We start from the raw sequence: 18018 nt of genomic DNA, 5'->3' as shown, positions 1-18018 counted from the left end.
TTTTTCACTGTTGATGTGGCTGAAAAAAAAAAAAAAAATGCTCCAGAGCCTAAGTGTTTTCCCAGTATATTTGGCAGGGCCGGTTATTGAAATAATCGTGAGCTTTATCGTACAAGCACCAAATTTGGCAAGGTTGTAGCTTAGAAACCCCTCTTTCAGAAAAGCACATTAGCTATCTAAAATGGCGGGCGATTTATAAAAAGTATACTTCTCAGCATTGATATTGTTTTGATCATCCTTGTGTTATGAATATGGGCTATAAATTAAATTAAGTATCTAGAAACCAGATAAAAAACAATAAGAAAAGAAAACTATAAAAAAACATAAATAAAATCCAAGTAAACATAATTAGAAATTAACTGACATTTTTTCATCTGCAACCTTTCAGTAAACTGTTGGATTTTTTTTTTTTTTTTTCTCTCTCTTTTTTGATAAAGGCCATGTTCATGCATTTTTCCTAGTCTTTGCATACACAGACATATCTAGGAATATTGGAAATGGGGTTTCACAATCCCGGAGTGTCTCTGTGTGGTGGTTCTCTCTTTCTTCTCTTTTGAAAAGCAGTTATATTGCAGTAACTGTGACATGGCTAGATCAGTTGTTGTAGCACCAAACCTTAGCTGTGATTTAATGTCAGCACCATGTTCTACCATGTAGACAAATTGAAGCAATGATGGAGGCACAGATTCAGTGAGTGAACTTTCATTAATTGTGCCATCAAAGCTGCATTTGTGGCTAATCATTTGCTGCCTTAGAATTTTTGCAGCCTTAGTAAGTATGAAAGCATCTGTGTATGATGAGGTTTCAGAAAGAATGGGACCAATATCCTTCTTAAATGCCAAAATTATATCTCTCCCTGATTTATGTGCTTCTATATCAGGTAATTCTGACAATAACCTGACTTTGAGCCTCGTAGCATGAGTGCCATGGCCATTAATCCCAAATTGCTGAAGTCTTTGTTTATACAGACTTAAAAGCTCAGCCAGCCTAAAAACTACAGGCTCTTGGCTCATATTTCTGGTTTCAGTCATGTATGTCAAAAGCTCCGTAAAAACTAAGGGTTCAACGTCACGTTTAGGTTCTTCTTGGTGTTTAATTGACAAGAGTTGAGCCTTCTCTCTGTTATATAGAGATGTTAAGCATGAGAAATAATAGTGCAATTCCTGTGCGATTACATCTCCCCCACTTAATACAGCAAGGAGTTTGCCATCATTCAAGTTACGAACACATTCATTTAACCTATCATTTAAATGCTTGGTCATGGCCTGCCGTAGCTCTGCAATTGGCTCAATTTTGTCACACAAGAAACAATGCTGCTCATTTTTAGACTTTTTGTCTGACCTGAGGTAAATCCTCACTGAGGTCCTTGCGTGTATCTCAGCAGCACGTTTCCTTGCACGTTCTAGGTTACTATTACTGAAGAGTAAGTGTCGACTTTGATGATATTTGGCATTGTTTTTTGTAAGTGTTGCCTGAATACCTGATCCATCATCTAATCTAGATATGTTAAATTTAATTGGCATTTGGTTCATGTCCTTGAAAAGAGGTACAGTTGTGGCAATCATGTAATAACCACTACTCTCATTGCATTCATAGCGAGTGGGTGGAGCTTTAAGGTCCTCTTTTTCTATCTGTTCGTCCAATCAGTTTCAGATGACAAACTGAGAGGGTTGCTGCTCTCTGCCATCTTCAGCTTTTATGGTAAAGGCCGAGGGTTTATCCTTTTACCACCTTACCATATGCACATTACTGTATGGGATTCAACTAGGTTCAAGAAGTTCTCTACACCTAGCCCGATCGATATGGATTTTGTTGTGGCCGATATGAAACCGATATAACGGGAGTTGGAGCTGCCGATAGCCGATATAATCGCCAATATATTTAGTGATGTAAAAATTCACTGTAAATCTTGAATTGTTTAAAAAACTTAGGTTTGGCTCTAGAGGATTCTAAATTGGGTTTATTTAGGCAACATTTATTGTTATTCTGACTCTTTATGTCATATTTACATACAGTAGATTGGCCTAATGGCATTTTTGCATCACATTCTAGCTACTAGTTATGGGTATTCCAGGTTTTTTTTGGAGAACCGGCTCTTTTGGCTCGGCTCACTAAAGCAGCTGGCTGTTTCGGCTCCCAAGCGACTCTTGAGATTGTTTTGTTGCAAGCAGGACTAAACCAGAACTGAACCAGGACTGAAAAAGGACTAAACCAGGACTAAAACAGATTTAAACCATGTGTTCTGAAAGTTTTGTTTTCAGCCGCTGCTGCTGTCAAACTATGGGTCTACAAGCGGCTTGAAGAGAAAAAGTGAGAAAAAGAGAAAACACGGCTCCCAATAAGAAACATGCTCCCGTTGTTCACTTCAAAGAGCCGGCTCTAAGAGCCGCTTCGATCGCGATCGACCCATAACTCCTAGCCTAGCTAGTAAAGAAACTACCGCTATTAGACTTTAGCCGTAAAAACGTGCGCACCGCGGTAAATTAATTTATGCATAAATGTGGATCATTCACACGTCTATTCACAGGTCATTTACATATCAATTCACTCACTCACTCACCGCTCACACAGGCTCCTCCTCACATTACAAGTCTGCACTAATAAAAGTCCTTTTAATCCAGACTCAAACCGATTGTCCGTAAAAAGAATATAATCTCAGTGTTGTGCACTGCTGCGGGTGTAAACAATAGCACGTGAGTGAAGTGACGTGACTCTGGGGGTGTGTTCAGGGACAGTACGGTCACAGACACAGACAAATTACACCGCAGATAAATACTGGTGCGGAGCCACATATTAGGACATTTGTCTGTAAATTGGATTAAATGAACATAATGTAAAGAGTCTAAGCTTTATAAAGAGGGATAACATGCCCACGTGAAATATCGGCCCATATCAGCAAGCATATCGGCCGATAGCCGATATGTCTCCAGGTGCCCATATCGGCCAGCCGATATATCGGTCGGGCTCTATTCTCTACACCTAGCCCGATCGTTTATCCAGTACCATTCAAGTCCCGTGTGATCTGTACACCATCCGGGTAACTAAAGCTCTGTTACCCTTGGCTCAGCTATCCCGCGCTGGCACATCCTGTCTTTTTCAGGTGCTGCTATCTAACTATATAGCTAATGTTAGTAATACTAATAGTTGAAATACTAATAGGGCTAACTAGAAAGTACAAGAGAATTGGTTCACTGTGTAACATGCATGAAAAAAAACTGTGTAACTGCATTAAAAAAAACATTACATTCAATTTCACACAAAGAAAATACCACATAAGATATTGCATATATCATAATTTCCCTATTAAAATGATACAATTATCAAACAATATATTTGTTTTCATGGTTATTTTTAATTTTATTATATTAACCACAATCCTTGTGAATTTTATGTGCATTATATGCACATCTGTAACAAAATTAAATATGCAAGTATAAATCAAATTAAAGCTGCGACCGCCGGGGACTCGCGACCGCCCTGGCGTCCCACTCTCTCTTCCCGACAGTCGCCCAGACCGACAGCTCATCCACCAGAAAATGTACATAGTAAAACCTTTAAAAATGATTAATGTGAATGATTCTGGAGACAAACTATAGAAACTACACCACAGGTCACATGATTTTTATGTCAAGACCACTGTCAGACTAAGATTGTGCAAAAAAACACATCCTCCACCAGAAAAGTTACATAGTGTACCTTTAAAATTGGATAATGTGAACGATTCTAGAGGCAAAAGTGTAAAAACTAGGGTGTAGGTCTCATTGACTTTTATGATCAGGTGCACGTCAATGAATGTTCTGCAAAGTTTCACAAATGAATGTGAAATTAATTTTATTTTTAAATTTTGTGCATTCCTATAGGTGGAACTGTAAACACTGATAATTGTGTTTGACATATCAATGGACTCAGGGTCATGCAGTGTATAACTGATAGAAATTTCAGCACGATCAGACTAAACATCTGTGTATAATAATTTTTACAACATTTTTGGGGGGATTCTTTGTGCCCCTGCTGGACAACTGTGAAAAATGCCCCATGTCCGTAATAGACTTTTTTGCTTGTAATCGTGTAGTAATTTAATCCCCAAATTTGGTCCAAATCCAATATTGTTGATGTTTCATATCTATGGTAGGGGGCGCTATAGAGTTCACTTTTCATATGGTTGATAGTGTATTATATTCAGGCCAAAATCTCGCATTAGTGATTCAAATTTCAGCACAACTGGACTAAGCATGTCCCTGTAATAATTTTTTAAATATTTTTGGGGGGATTCTTTGCGCCCCTGCTGGCCAACCGTGAAAAATGCATCATGTCCATAATAGACCTTTTTGCTTCTAATCATGTGTAGAATTTAATCCCCAAATTTGGTCCGAATCCGATATTGTTGACCTTTCACATCTATGCTAGGGGGCGCTATAGTGCTCACTTTTCATATGCTTTATATTGTATTATAATCAGACCAAAGTCACACATTAGTGATTCAAATTTCAGCAGGATCAGACTAATTTTATGGCAATATTCTTAAAAGATATTGTGAAATAATACTTAAATACTATTAAATAATAGCAGACATGGTATTGATATGGGACTGTTTGACTTTTCCCATTGTGCAGTAGTACTAAGATTTACTTAGACATTCCTCACATGACTGTACTGTCATGAAGGGGGTCTAAAGTGTCATTGATATAAAGAGTTGTCTTACATTTAGTTCAGCAGGTCTCACATGAGCGTGTAGCTTTAACGAGTTTGAGGCACCATCTACTTTACTCTGGGACATTAAATAAGAGGACAGTGTGGTCTACTGTTGACTGGGATTAAAGATGAGATAAAGAAAGTTATCTAAAGAACAAAGTGTGATCTATTCTAGACTGGGATGAAAAATAAGTGATCTAAAACTAGTTGTAAAGTTGTGTTGAAATGAAAGTTGAGTGTAAATGAATTAACTGAGCCTGTTATCTGTGATAAGTGTGATTGATGTTGGTCACTACGTGGTCCAGGAGTCCAGGGATTTGGAGGTCTGGTGTCCTCAGAGTCAGATGTAACAGTAACAGTAACTCCAGGCTCAAGCAGCGTCAAGCTGAACCAAAGCTGTATCCTCTCTGTACAGATGAGGTCAAGACACGTTTCTTTAATCAAAAAAGTTGTTGACTACAAATATGCAAATACTTAAATTTGGAAAAATATAAAAGTTTTACTTTTGGTCAGCTACAGTCATTTGTTTTATTAAAAAACTGAATCCCACTTTCAACAAGCCTGTGTTTGAATGTTCAAATGAGCATCCATAAATGAATGTTAAGTCTGTGTCTTCCTGGAGCAGTCCTTCTCAGGTCTGTTAAGATGCGATGCTCTCTCAGTTTCAGGGGTCAATCTAGAGTCTTTACATTTGTTTTTTTTTTTTTTTTTTTTTTTTTTTACAGCCCATGACTAGGTTCTGGGTTAACGTTCTGAACTGGTTGGATCAAGGTCGACAGGGGCTTGTTGGAGTTGAAGCAAATGCCCTCAAAATGATGAAAAGCTCTGGCTTAACCTGTAAGCAGACTGGGTTTAAGAGCGGCCTGAGTGTGTTTGTGCGCACTGCCTACGCCTCTGACCACATAAAGGAGATCCAGGAGTTTGTGGCTGAAGGAGGAGGTCTGCTGATCGGTGGACATGCCTGGTACTGGGCCCAGACACACCCAGGGCAAAACTGCCTCACTGATTTTTCAGGTACATCAGTTTTTAGTTTGTTGTTTCTCTACAATTTTCAGTTTCAGTTAAATATATTTAAGTCTTTGCATTAGAGATCTGACATTTTTAATTTAGTATTTTATCAAAAACCGGGGCATCTTGGTAAACAAAGGTGGAGCTGTTTCATGGTATAAGTCCTCTCTTATTGCAGGGCTAGTCTAGGTGTGGACCACCACGAATGACAGATCACACCAACACATATTTTTGATTTTTGAAATATATTTTTTCTATCAATATTCAAATTCTAAATAAAGTCTGAGCCTCAGGTGCTCATCCTGAGGTGGAGCAGTGGGTCTACACCCAGCTCCTCCCAAATGTCTATTAACCTCCAGCCCGGTTTATACTCAGAGGGTCTTTATCCATCATGTCTACAAGAGGAAGTGCAGCTGTGATTTTATATTTGTGTAATGTGTTTTAGGAAACATTCTTTTAAACCAAATGGGCTTGACTCTGTTGTCTGGAACTATTGAAGAAGGTCTTTACAGCGCTCCAGATCCAAGTGTGTCTATCACAGAGACATACCACTTCCTCCACCTTCTGCACCGTTTCACTGCTTCTTTGTTTGGAGACAAAAAGTTGACTCAACATGAGGAGAAGTATCTTTCAAAACTGCGAGACAATTGTGAGAGTTTCCTTCATATGAAAAATTTCTGCAGCTACTCGTACCAGCAGATAGTGAGCATCCTCACAGATATCCTCAAGACTGGATTGCCTCAGGTACACAGAGTTAATGCAAATTAATACATGTGACATATTTGAAATGAGCATGTTATGCTGAATCAGCTTTTAACCTTGTTATAACAGGTTCCCTCATCATTAAATTACTAAAAGATGTATTTTAATTTTGTGCATGTTTGAGTAATCCTGTACTGTCTCACTTTGGAGGCTTTAGTGATCAGAAAATTCCTGTTTCACCTACCCCCTGTCTTGTATTTTACCGTGCTACTTATGTTATAGTTCCATACTGAGGGTAATGTTTTCTTTAAACCATTCATATATTTTATCATTCATAGGTATCTAGAAGTGCCAAAGAACACTTCCTCCTAAATATTGCATGTGAAGTGTATAAAGTCTTGCTCCAATCAGGAGGAACTTCTCCGTTATCTAATCAAGGACAACCCAGTGCTGCCGACTGTTGGAGATCAACGAATCAGCATCAGTGTCAACACAGGAGGTCAGGACTTTTGAAAATATTCATCAAGAAATAGTTTGCTAATAGTTTTGTTAAAATGCTGCATTTTGGTAGATGGTGAGGAGTGGCTCAGTACCGGCCTGTATCTTTCTCCTGGGATGATGACTTATATATCCGTACCAACTGATATTGTGGCACAGGGAAGATGGCAGGTAGAGACTAAACAGCAGGGAGGAGTTCATGCAAAGAATTGTTTGTTTGTTTGTTTGTTTGTTTGTTTGTTTGTTGTTGTTGTTTGTTGTTTGTTGTTTGTTGTATTCTATAATATATATGTTTTTTAGTTGTATTGCTTTATACTGATATTCCTAGATGCAGATCAGTTGCCATACAGACTTCCTCAGACACCAGGACTTAAAGAGGGCCCCACGTGTCTTTGAGAGATTCCCAGTCACTTCTGAGAAGATGCTGGTGCACAACCTTTGGGGCGGGCTCATTTACCTGATAGCTCCTCCTAGAACTCAGGTGACAGGAGCAGAGGTCATAGTTCATAAAGCTGTGTCTGCTCCATATTATAAATCAGGTGAGTCTTTATGAACTATCATCTTTTTTTGCCCCACACCGGGAACATTTCAGTGTTGCAACCCAAAGTTCAAGAACAATCAATATCAAGATAATTAAGTATTAACAGAGCACAATAGACAAAGTATAACGCATCACTCTGTTAATAGAGGAAAGCCACAAGCTACAAAACTATTATGTCCAACTATTATGTCCAACAAGTGCATATGACTGTACTTTTCAACAGTGCAGCATATGGACAGAATAAATTAACAGCAGGTAAAGTGACTTCACAGAACTGTACCAGTGATATGATGTGATGTGATGTGATATGCTGCTAAAAGATAAAGAAAAGACTTCCACCCACCAAACAAAATAACTCAAAAAAGTTTCTTCCCCAGGAGAAACCTCTCTAAGTGAGTGGTCTGTCCTCCGTAAGGCGCCCTCTCCCTGGGCAGAGCTGGAGTTTGAGAACATCGTCCTGACTGTGCCCTCTGAGGTGGTGCGGGGCCTGGAGCGTCCTGATGAGTTGGCTGCTGTCTGGGACAGGATCATGAGGGCTGTGGCGGACCTGGCTGCGATCCCAGAGAAGTTTACAAGGAAGGAGCGCATTGTCTGTGATGTGCAGATCTCTGCAGGTAAAATGTTCTATGAATTATCATTTTTGTACACCATGCAAACTGTGCACAGGAGCTTTGGTTCATGACCAGACAGACAAGAATACAAGCACTTAAAGGTCCTATATTACACAAAAAATCTATGTGTTTCTGTCCCTATTGAAATAAACAAGAAATAAACCCCTGTCATTTGCCATAATATTCAGTGTCCCCATTTTCAGGCTGGTTGCATGCAGGCTACCCCATAATGGCACACAATGACGAAGCTGAAACCTTTGTGATGGCAAAAGAACACCAAAATCTGTGGCGTCCAATACATGAACTGGGGCACAACCAGCAGAGAGGATGCTGGGAGTCCCCCCCCTTCCCCCCACACCACTGATGCCACATGCAACCTGTGGTCTGTGTATGTGCACGAGACTGTACTGAAGATCCCCAGAGAGAAGGTAAGGTTACGCAATACACTTTAATGTCTGAAATGAACAAAGATGAAGGTCTGTTTTGTCCTACACAGGCTCACGAGATGTTGAGTTCAGCAAATCGAAAAAATCATATTAAGACTTACATCAAAAACGGCAGAAATCTGAACGACTGGCATGTGTGGGTGGCACTGATAACATACTTACAGGTAAAATGTTTATCCTGTAAAGTTAGTCTTTCAAGGGTACATTGGTAATTCTGGACTTCCTTTTACAGATTAAATTTATAGATTAGCATTTTTTTAAATTTAATCTTGCAATGATTCTAGTCAACTTTGTGTTTTGAAGTGGCTATAACTGATTTTGTTTGATATAATGTATTTTTGCCCCAAATGAGACGGCTGTGTGCTGTCTAAATATAAAGTGACTTTAATTGGCCACAAACCAGTAGGTAAGGCTGGTGCACTGTTAGCATGCTAGTTGCTATCAACATTGGTGTGACAGCAAAACTCCACTCAGGCCTCTAAAAGTTTTAAGACGATATTTTCTGATTTGTGTTCTAATGTTATTTCCTCATCACAAACAGACCTGGAGTGGTGTTTTGTTTCATTCACACATTTAACACACAAACCTGCATATTTAGACTCAAACAGAAAATACTTTATTTCACCTTGTGCTGTCATGTGGTTATACAGGAAATGCTCCACTGTGTTTTGAAAATCCATCTTCACTAGAACTGCCCAAGACTAATGCCTTGAAAAGAACTGTTATGTATAGAGCGACAGTGCATGAACCAAGTTTTAAGAAAGTGTTAAAGAAATATATTGGAAATTGCACATAATTATATTTAGTCACTAGCTATGTATTGTAATTTATTGGATATATTATAATTGTAGTATTGTAGTGTAGTGTAGCGTAGTGTACTATGGAACAGGACTGTATGAACTTATGTGTGAACTTTTTTGTTATTATAATGGAACATTTTATTGTAAATTATGCCAACTTGGACCCAAGGAAGAATAGTCTTTACCCCAGTAAAGACTAATAGGGATCCAATAAATAAATAAATCATTTAGATCATTTCAGAACTGGAAGTGCCAGTCTCTTCTGGATTAAAGGTAAAAGGAGCTGTTAACTTGAAAACTACCACTACACTGACATTACAAGGTGGAACAAAGCATTTTGAAATGTAGACAGGTTTACAAAACAAAAAACATGTGAATGAAACAAAACACAACTCCAGGTATGTTTTTGATGAAGTAAGAACATTCTAACATGGCTAAAACTTCACATGACTCAATTTTGAATAGGACCTTTAAGATGATAAAATCAGGTACAGTTGTTTATGTTTTGCAGCTCCAAGAGAAGTTTGGCTGGGCTCCCTTTAAAAGTGTGTTTAGAGCCTATCACACAATCAACAATGTCCCCAGTGACAACAAAGGCAAGATGAACCTGTACTGTGTGACCTTCTCTGAGACCGTGGGGATGAATCTGAGTGGGTTTTTCAAGGCCTGGGGTTGGCCAATAGAGGGCGCCACTGAGACAAAACTCTCCAACCTGCCAGCCTGGACCGACCACCCCATGGCCGAATATAACTAAAATGCATGCTTCAGTTCCCTCGTGAGTTTAACAGACCAAGTGTTTGTAGTTTAAATGGAAGTAACACTTTGCAGAGTAATTGAAATAAATGCAATATCACTGTTTATGTTTTTTTTCTCATAGTTAATCAGGGTGCTGTCAGTGTGGGATCTAATTTGCCTTAATTATCCACATATATATTTCAAATGTATTTAGAATGAATCAAGAATGTAATAAAAGAGAGTGCAATTAAACATAAACGCAGTGTCCTTGCTTCATTGAAATATCACATTCTCCAAAGCTCAAAATACTCTGTATGACCTTGTGATGTCATGAAGCAGTAGTTTTCAAGTAAACCAATACATTTAAGTTCAGTAGAGTTTGGTAATTCCAGGGACCTGCATGAAGTTGGCCTTGCATCAACCGCAATTGTTTGTGCTGTTTTGTGCTGCAAAATGTTTTGTTTGTGCTGTTTTAGTTTTGGGGATATTAATGATTCTTTTGTAGGGTATATTAGGGTCAGCCAGCCACCAGGAAGCTTAAAAATGCTTCAAAACTGCCCAAAATTGTGTCAATCATTTGTGCTTTGTTTGTACTGCAAAAAGTTTCATTTGTGCGATATGATTCTTAAAATATTAGCAGTTTTATTTTTGGCCAGTGACGTCATCCAGCTCCTCAAAATGTCAAATAGCCTCAAAACAGGCAGAACATTATACAAAAGGTTTAAGCAGAAATTACATCATGTAATTTCCACAAAAAAGATAATACATTTTAGAAATATATTAGCACAACTGAAAATTGTCACAGCAAAAAACAGCACAAACTAAGCACAAACAATTGACACCATTTAGAGCCTAGAAAGCCCTCTCTGTTAGCGGATATCCAAAATGGGCCTTCAACAAAACCAAGAGAACTGAAAAACAGAACAACAGAGAATCAGAACCCTGAAGAAAAGGGGTAACTATTCCTTACATGGCTGGTGTTTCTGAAAAACTACAGAGGATCTTCAGACAACATGAGATCCTGGTCTATTTCAAACCTACAAACACTCTAAAACAGAGCCTGGTCCACCCAAAGGACAAAACACCAAGCCACAAACAAAAAGCAATCGGGTCTACTCCATTCAGTTCAGCAGCAGTGAAGACTGCAGTGAAGTGAACGCTACATTGGAGAAACTAAACTACATTGGAGAAACTAAACAGCTACTTCACAAGAAGATGTACCAACACAGACGAGAGAGCAGCAGTGGACCTCAGTCTGCTGTACATCTCCACTTAAAAGCCACGGGCCACTCATTTGAGGACAGTGAGGTACAGATTTTAGCCAGAGAAAAGAATTGGTTTGAGAGGGGAGTGAAAGAAGCAATTTTTGTTAAGAAAGAGAATCCTTCTTTAAAAAGAAATGGAGGACTCAGACACCATCTATCTCCTCTTTACAACTCCATCCTCAAACGTAAATCAAAAGAGAACAACAGGTGTAGCCAGATCAGATCCAGAGGTGTGGAAGCTCCATTATGGCCAGGAATTATTATGTTAATGAGACCCCACACCCTGTACAGGTCAATAGGCCGAACTGACAAACAGAAACTGTAAACAAGTAGGTGTGTTAGTTTCAGTTAGTTAGCTCCTCCCTGCAGATATAAGGAAGTGTCCACCAGCGTCTGACCAGAACTGAAGAAGGAGCCTGGATGAGCTGCTAAACGTCTTCAGCCAAACTAACTTTGGTCTGTTAATAGTTACTTTATTTTAATATTGATTGTTCTCTCACTTTGGATTGCAACACTGAAATGTTCCCGTTGTGGGGCAAAAAAAGATGATAGTTCATAAAGACTCACCTGATTTATAATATGGAGCAGACACAGCTTTATGAACTATGACCTCTGCTCCTGTCACCTGAGTTCTAGGAGGAGCTATCAGGTAAATGAGCCCGCCCCAAAGGTTGTGCACCAGCATCTTCTCAGAAGTGACTGGGAATCTCTCAAAGACACATGGGGCCCTCTTTAAGTTCTTGTGTCTGAGGAAGTCTGTATGGCAACTGATCTGCACCTAGGAATATCAAAACAACAGAACTAAATACTAAAACAAGAAACGATAATATGAACACAATACAGCAACAATAATCATGAAAAAAATAAAAAATAACAATTCTTTGCATGAACTCCTCCCTGCTGTTTAGTCTCTACCTGCCATCTTCCCTGTGCCACAATATTAGTTGGTACGGATATATAAGTCTTCATCCCAGGAGAAAGATACAGGCCGGTACTGAGCCACTCCGCACCACCTACCAAAATGATGAGCTGTTTTTGTTTGATTAATTTGTTCGAACTGTGCAGAGCAGCGCAATAGGAACGTCTTCTGTAGAACTCTGTGATTGTCCCAATTATCTGGAGGAGCTCGGAGTAGAGCCGCTGCTCCCTCCACGTCGAGAGGAGCCAGCTTGAGGTGGCTCGGGAATCTGTTCCGGATGCCTCCTGGACGCCTCCTTCGGGAGGTGTTCCGGGCATGTCCCACCGGAAGGAGGCCCCGGGGAAGACCCAGGACACTTTGGAGGGACTATGTCTCTCGGCTGGCCTGGGAATGCCTCGGGGTCCCCCCGGAGGAGCTGGAGGATGTGTCTGGGGTGAAGGAAGTCTGGGAGTCCCTGCTTAGACTACTGCCCCCGCGACCCGGCCCCGGAAAAATGGATGGATGGATGATTTTAAGGTGAATTATGTAACTTTTCTGTTGGAAGGTCAGCCATCTGCTTGTCTACATGGAGATGTTATGGATGTTATGTTATTTTGCCTGGGATATTTCAGCATGTTAATCTTGTTTATCTCCATGGAGACAAAGAAGGCCACAATTTACAGATCAGATCTACTCACTGCCCACATTTAGCACGTAAGAATGTTTTTTTTTTTTTAGCAATATAACATGACAAGCAGGTGAAAAGTTACATAGTGCACCTAAAATCTTCAACACAAGTCTATAACAAAAAATATCGAAAAAAGAAAACTGTGTTCAGACATTCTCATATCTGACATATTATTGTTAGAAACAAATATTTTTTTTAAATTTTAAACATCTGATGCCACATTCCTCTTTGCTGTTGAAATAGGTTGCTGGTTTCGACATCGTTGGCTGCATCATCACCACTAAGTCTGGAAAAGTGTTTCCCACAGCACCAGACGACTGGAGGTGAGTATTGACAGATGATGTTGAAACGTACATCTGCGCAGGAGATTATGGGTTCAATCAGTGCATGATCTGCAGAGTGTCTGCCACTATCAAAAGACATGTTTGAGTTCATTTTCCCCTCCTTAGTTAAAAATTGTAAAAGACCATAATTGCCTTAAAGGTGCTATAATACACAAAATTGACTCTTGTGAGCTTTAAGCCATGTTAGAATGTTGTTACCTCCTCAGAAACATAAATAGAATTGTGTTTTGTTTCATTCGGACATCTTTGAGTAACCCTTTATTATTAGTATGTCTATATCTCCAAAGCTCAAAATGCTTTGTTCTACTTTGTGATTTGACAAGTGGTAGTTTTCAAATTAATTTTAATTAATTAAATTTTACTTTTAGTTCAATAGACATTGGTAATTCCAGGGCTGAAATGGTCCAAATGTCCATATATGACTACAGAGAAATACTCCATAAACCATAATACTGAAAATACTGAAAATATCACTGACAGAATAACAGTAAACCATTTTAAAGTAGACGGTATCATTAAAAGGACTGAGCTGGAACAAATGAACAGCAGAATGAACCAATAATTACCCATAGAAGATATTTATTCAATCCTTATTGTATTACAGCAGAATAATATTGTTCCAGCTTTCATATATTGAACGATAAGTTGATATAGAAATGATTGTGACAGGCCTTTTGACTCCTAGTGCATGATACCAGTTGACATGGATAAATGCTTACCGATATGTTACAGGCAAATAAGGAAATCAAGCGTTCTGTAGAATGCCGAGGTAGAATATGCAAATTCTGTGGCGTGCACTCTGATAACCAACAGAAACGAGATAAATAAGCAAGAGGCAATTGCAAACTTATGTAATTAAAACATAACAGTGTATTGTACAAGAAATTATTGAAATGCTTGAAGTGGTACAGTGAGTGTGTGCTTACAGTAGGCCAAATGTGTCTTGTGAAAGATCAACACGTACCACAAAGAACATAAAATATGCAAGATTAAGAATATGAAGTCGAAGTTTTTTCCACAGTGCAAATAACAACCCCACAGCCACACTCCAAGACAGTTAGAGCTGAGTCACTTTACACCTGCAACTGCTCATCTACACATGGTGCCTCCATCTGTTACTCACTAGAATTCTAAAGTCCTTACTCAACCGTTTGCTGTCACCACTTGCTTGCATAGTCATGTTAACTTTAATCTGGAACATTCTCATGAGCTTTGAAAACTACGTTCATCAAGACTGCTCTTCTTTCGGAGCACTGAGCAGTTCTCAGTCCATCTCAAATCTGCCCCTTTTTCTTATTCTGTAAAGCATTTTGAATTACGTTGTGTACCTTGTGCTATACAGATAAACTTGCCTTGCCTATTACTGTATGTGTCAGAAGTGGTTGTTAGAAAGACTGGAAAGAACCAATGTTTTAGTTCCACATTTCCATGTGTGCCTAGTTAACTTATCACTCTGTTTTGCAGCTGCTTTTTTGTCGTGCATTATTGATCTGAAAGCCACACACATCACACACTCATTGTGCCTTTTTCTTCTGCTACTATTAAAGAACATTCTCAGTTCATCCAGTCTCCTGAGTCTCTGACCGGAATCAACTGTCTGTACTGGCCCTCCAATCAGCATTGTTTTCTTAAATAACAATTGTATGATCATCAATTGTGGTTATGAATGGACCAAAGGGTATGCAGCAATAGTGCCTGTATGGATCAAGTCAACCGTAGAGACATCTTTATGTAACACGAAAAGCAGTTGTTACACATTTTGTGGATAAGCAACGATGGTTGCATAAAACGAAAACTAGAGATAGGATACTTTCTATTGGATATGAGGCCTGACCATTTAGTCTGAGTAATGGATTGAACCACTTTTATAATGTAATTACACACACTAGCTAAAGTGCAATGTATTAGGTGTTTTCAGTTTGTTACTTTTTCCTAGTGTATTTGCTCGTCACCCTTACTACTGTATATATACTTCTTGGGTCTAATGTCTGACAGACTTTGCTCTAGTTGAAGATAATATCTGAGCTATTATGGTACAAATACATGAAAGTTTAGATCTGAAAGTGAAACTATAATTTAAATTAAACATAGTTTTTAACCTGCAAGTATAGATTGTATAAATGTCATGCAAGTTGCGTCTTATGTTCAGTGCGTAGCGCGGTTTCATTGAGATCAGCGAGTAGAGGCCAGCTTGGCATGTAAGGGAATACGATGGGAACAGCCCAAGTTGGTGGGAATGAGAGAGTGTGATGCTTTCAATACTATGGCTGATAGTATTAGCTATGTTATTTTAGACAGCGCTTGATACATGCAACCAAGGTTTATATTACTCTGAACCGAGAGCAGCTACGATTCGATGTTCTAACGATTATCTCACAGCAATGAAAGTCATGTCTTCTCCTGACTAGAGCTAAAGAGCACAGCAATGTTCCTCGTATGATGCATAGGGCTATACAGAGTTTACACTATGGTTTTGGAGCTAGGATAAGTGACTATTTACAATTGAGTGAGGATGTTTTGTTAATCAGTGTTTAACAATAGAGTGTAAAGATTAGATATGAGTGGATTTTAATCGAAGATATAACAGAGTTGGAGAATTGGAAGGAATTTTTATCAGGAAACAAACACTTGTGTGCAATAATAGACAAGATAAAAAAAAAAACACTCATTAAGATCTCCAATATTATGAGCTAGCTGGTTAGTAAACAACACTATCTAGTTTACAAACATGCAAATCCCGAAAGTACTATGCTACCGAAAGTAAACTCAACACCTATCATTTCTGCAACCAACGACAACCTAGGAGTACCTCTTGCAACGCCATCATTATAACTAAACAGAGAGACAACAAAGGTATAATAACACCGTTTTGGCAAAGCACAGTCTACATTTAAATGCTTAAAATGTGAACTGAAAACAAATATATACAGAGTTATTCAGCAAAGCATACATGTGTGTTATTGTCAAACCGATTAAATCTTCTATAATATTACAGAACCACGTAATTTAGTCTTGTACAGGAAGGCCATGACAAACTAGCGGTGCTCCTACCAGGAAACGAAAGAAGAAGGATTTCTCGCGCAGGAAGAGCAGACAAGATGAATAGCTCATGGGCTCACTGTGGAAAAAGAAGTAAGAATTTTCTCACACAGTAGTGCGACCAAGTTATGTGTACCAAATCGATACCTCATTACATAAAACAACATGTAGCCATTTGTCCGAGAGGATGATACACTACAAACGAGAACAATCGAGAGCGGAAGTGAGAGCGACAAGACGAAGGTAGAATTGGAAATATAGCATAAATCCATTATAATATAATCTTACACATCTGTCGCTACAGGAGAAATCCTTCTTCTTTTTCCCAGGAGCCCAGTTTTCTGGCCTTCCTGCAGCGTCTATAGAAGAAAGTGATACAATAAATTATGTGTATAAGTTTTATCAGTTCTTACAAAAACTGTGCTTTGCAAAACTGTATTTTGTTCATTTTTAGCTATAATGATAGGGTACCATTTGCCGTTGCAAGAGTTTGGTGTCTGGAGAGAATAGATAGTGTTGTTTACTAACCAGCTACAAATTCAGATTTGCATTTTAACTTCTGTATTATGACAAAGTGTTTTTTTTTTAATCTTCATTCACTGTTCCTGATAAATACACTTTATCTTTTCATTAAAACAATAACAAACACTATATATGTAAAACTAGTCCAAAAATGTCTTACCCCCAACATAGAAACTCTGTGCCTTGTCAACAGGAATGCTTTCATTAGCCTGTGAACAGACACACCACTAGTATGTTAAACCTGTGTGCTGTCAGTCAAAATAATAGAATAAGCTGTTAAAACAACCTTCTCACACAAATGGGTCCACATTCCCACCACTGGCTTCCTGTATATGCCAGGACCACTCGCTACAAAAACCTGAAACACAGAGAAAACTGATCATTTTATTTACTTCAGTTAAATTTTATTAATATAGCTCATTTAAAACAACTTCAGTTGACCAAAGTACTTCACCTAGAAGTTGACAAAAACACAGATATACAGATAGGAGCACGATACATAGGAAAAGTACAATAAAACACACCAAGATATCCTATCTAGTTTGTTTTAAATGTCATCTACAGTAGTCAGGCTTAGCATAACAGCTACCTGTCTAATATGCAAACCCTGTACAAAACAAAATGTTAAACTTTTCGGAAGTGTTTCTTTGACTGGACCATACAGGCCTCTGCTTTTTCCTTTAACCACTTGTGATGTCTACATTAGCTTAATAAGAACAATGCTGATTGGAGGGGCCAGTACAGACAGTTGATTCCGGTCAGAGACTCAGGAGACTGGATGAACTGAGAATGTTCTTTAATAGCAGCAGAAGAAAAAGGCACAATGAGTGTGTGATGTGTGGCTTTCAGATCAATAATGCACGACAAAAAAGCAGCTGCAAAACAGAGTGATAAGTTAACTAGGCCCACATGGAAATGTGGAACTAAAACATTGGTTCTTTCCAGTCTTTCTAACAACAACTTCTGACACATACAGTAATAGGCAAGGCAAGTTTATCTGTATAGCACAAGGTACACAACGTAATTCAAAATACTTTACAGAATAAGAAAAAGGGGCAGATTTGAGATGGACTGAGAACTGTTCATTGCTCCGAAAGAAGAGCAGTCTTGATGAACGTAGTTTTCAAAGCTCATGAGAATGTTCCAGATTAAAGTTAACATGACTATGCAAGCAAGTGGTGACAGCAAACGGTTGAGTAAGGACTTTAGAATTCTAGTGAGTAACAGAT

At 38.7% G+C, this 18018-nt stretch overlaps 1 long non-coding RNA gene and 1 pseudogene across 1 annotated transcript; one reads left to right on the top strand and one right to left on the bottom strand.

The window, feature by feature from the left end:
• The window catches only part of LOC110162881 (TRPM8 channel-associated factor homolog), a 40435-nt pseudogene extending 30144 nt beyond the window's left edge, over positions 1-10291 (top strand).
• Positions 10292-16555: 6264 nt separating this feature from the next.
• Positions 16556-17152, bottom strand: LOC129412582 (uncharacterized). The gene is made up of 3 exons (XR_008633757.1): positions 17076-17152; positions 16950-16998; positions 16556-16626 (listed from the first exon to the last, which is right to left on the bottom strand). It is a non-coding gene; the product is annotated as an uncharacterized LOC129412582 (long non-coding RNA).
• Positions 17153-18018: the final 866 nt, after the last annotated feature.

This window comes from Boleophthalmus pectinirostris, unplaced genomic scaffold (assembly GCF_026225935.1).
Source record: "Boleophthalmus pectinirostris isolate CB_2022bp ecotype Guang Dong unplaced genomic scaffold, ASM2622593v1 HiC_scaffold_9, whole genome shotgun sequence".
Lineage (NCBI taxonomy): Eukaryota > Metazoa > Chordata > Actinopteri > Gobiiformes > Gobiidae > Boleophthalmus > Boleophthalmus pectinirostris.
The sequence above is the reverse complement of the archived record's forward strand: the minus strand, read 5'-3'. Positions and strand labels throughout refer to the sequence as shown.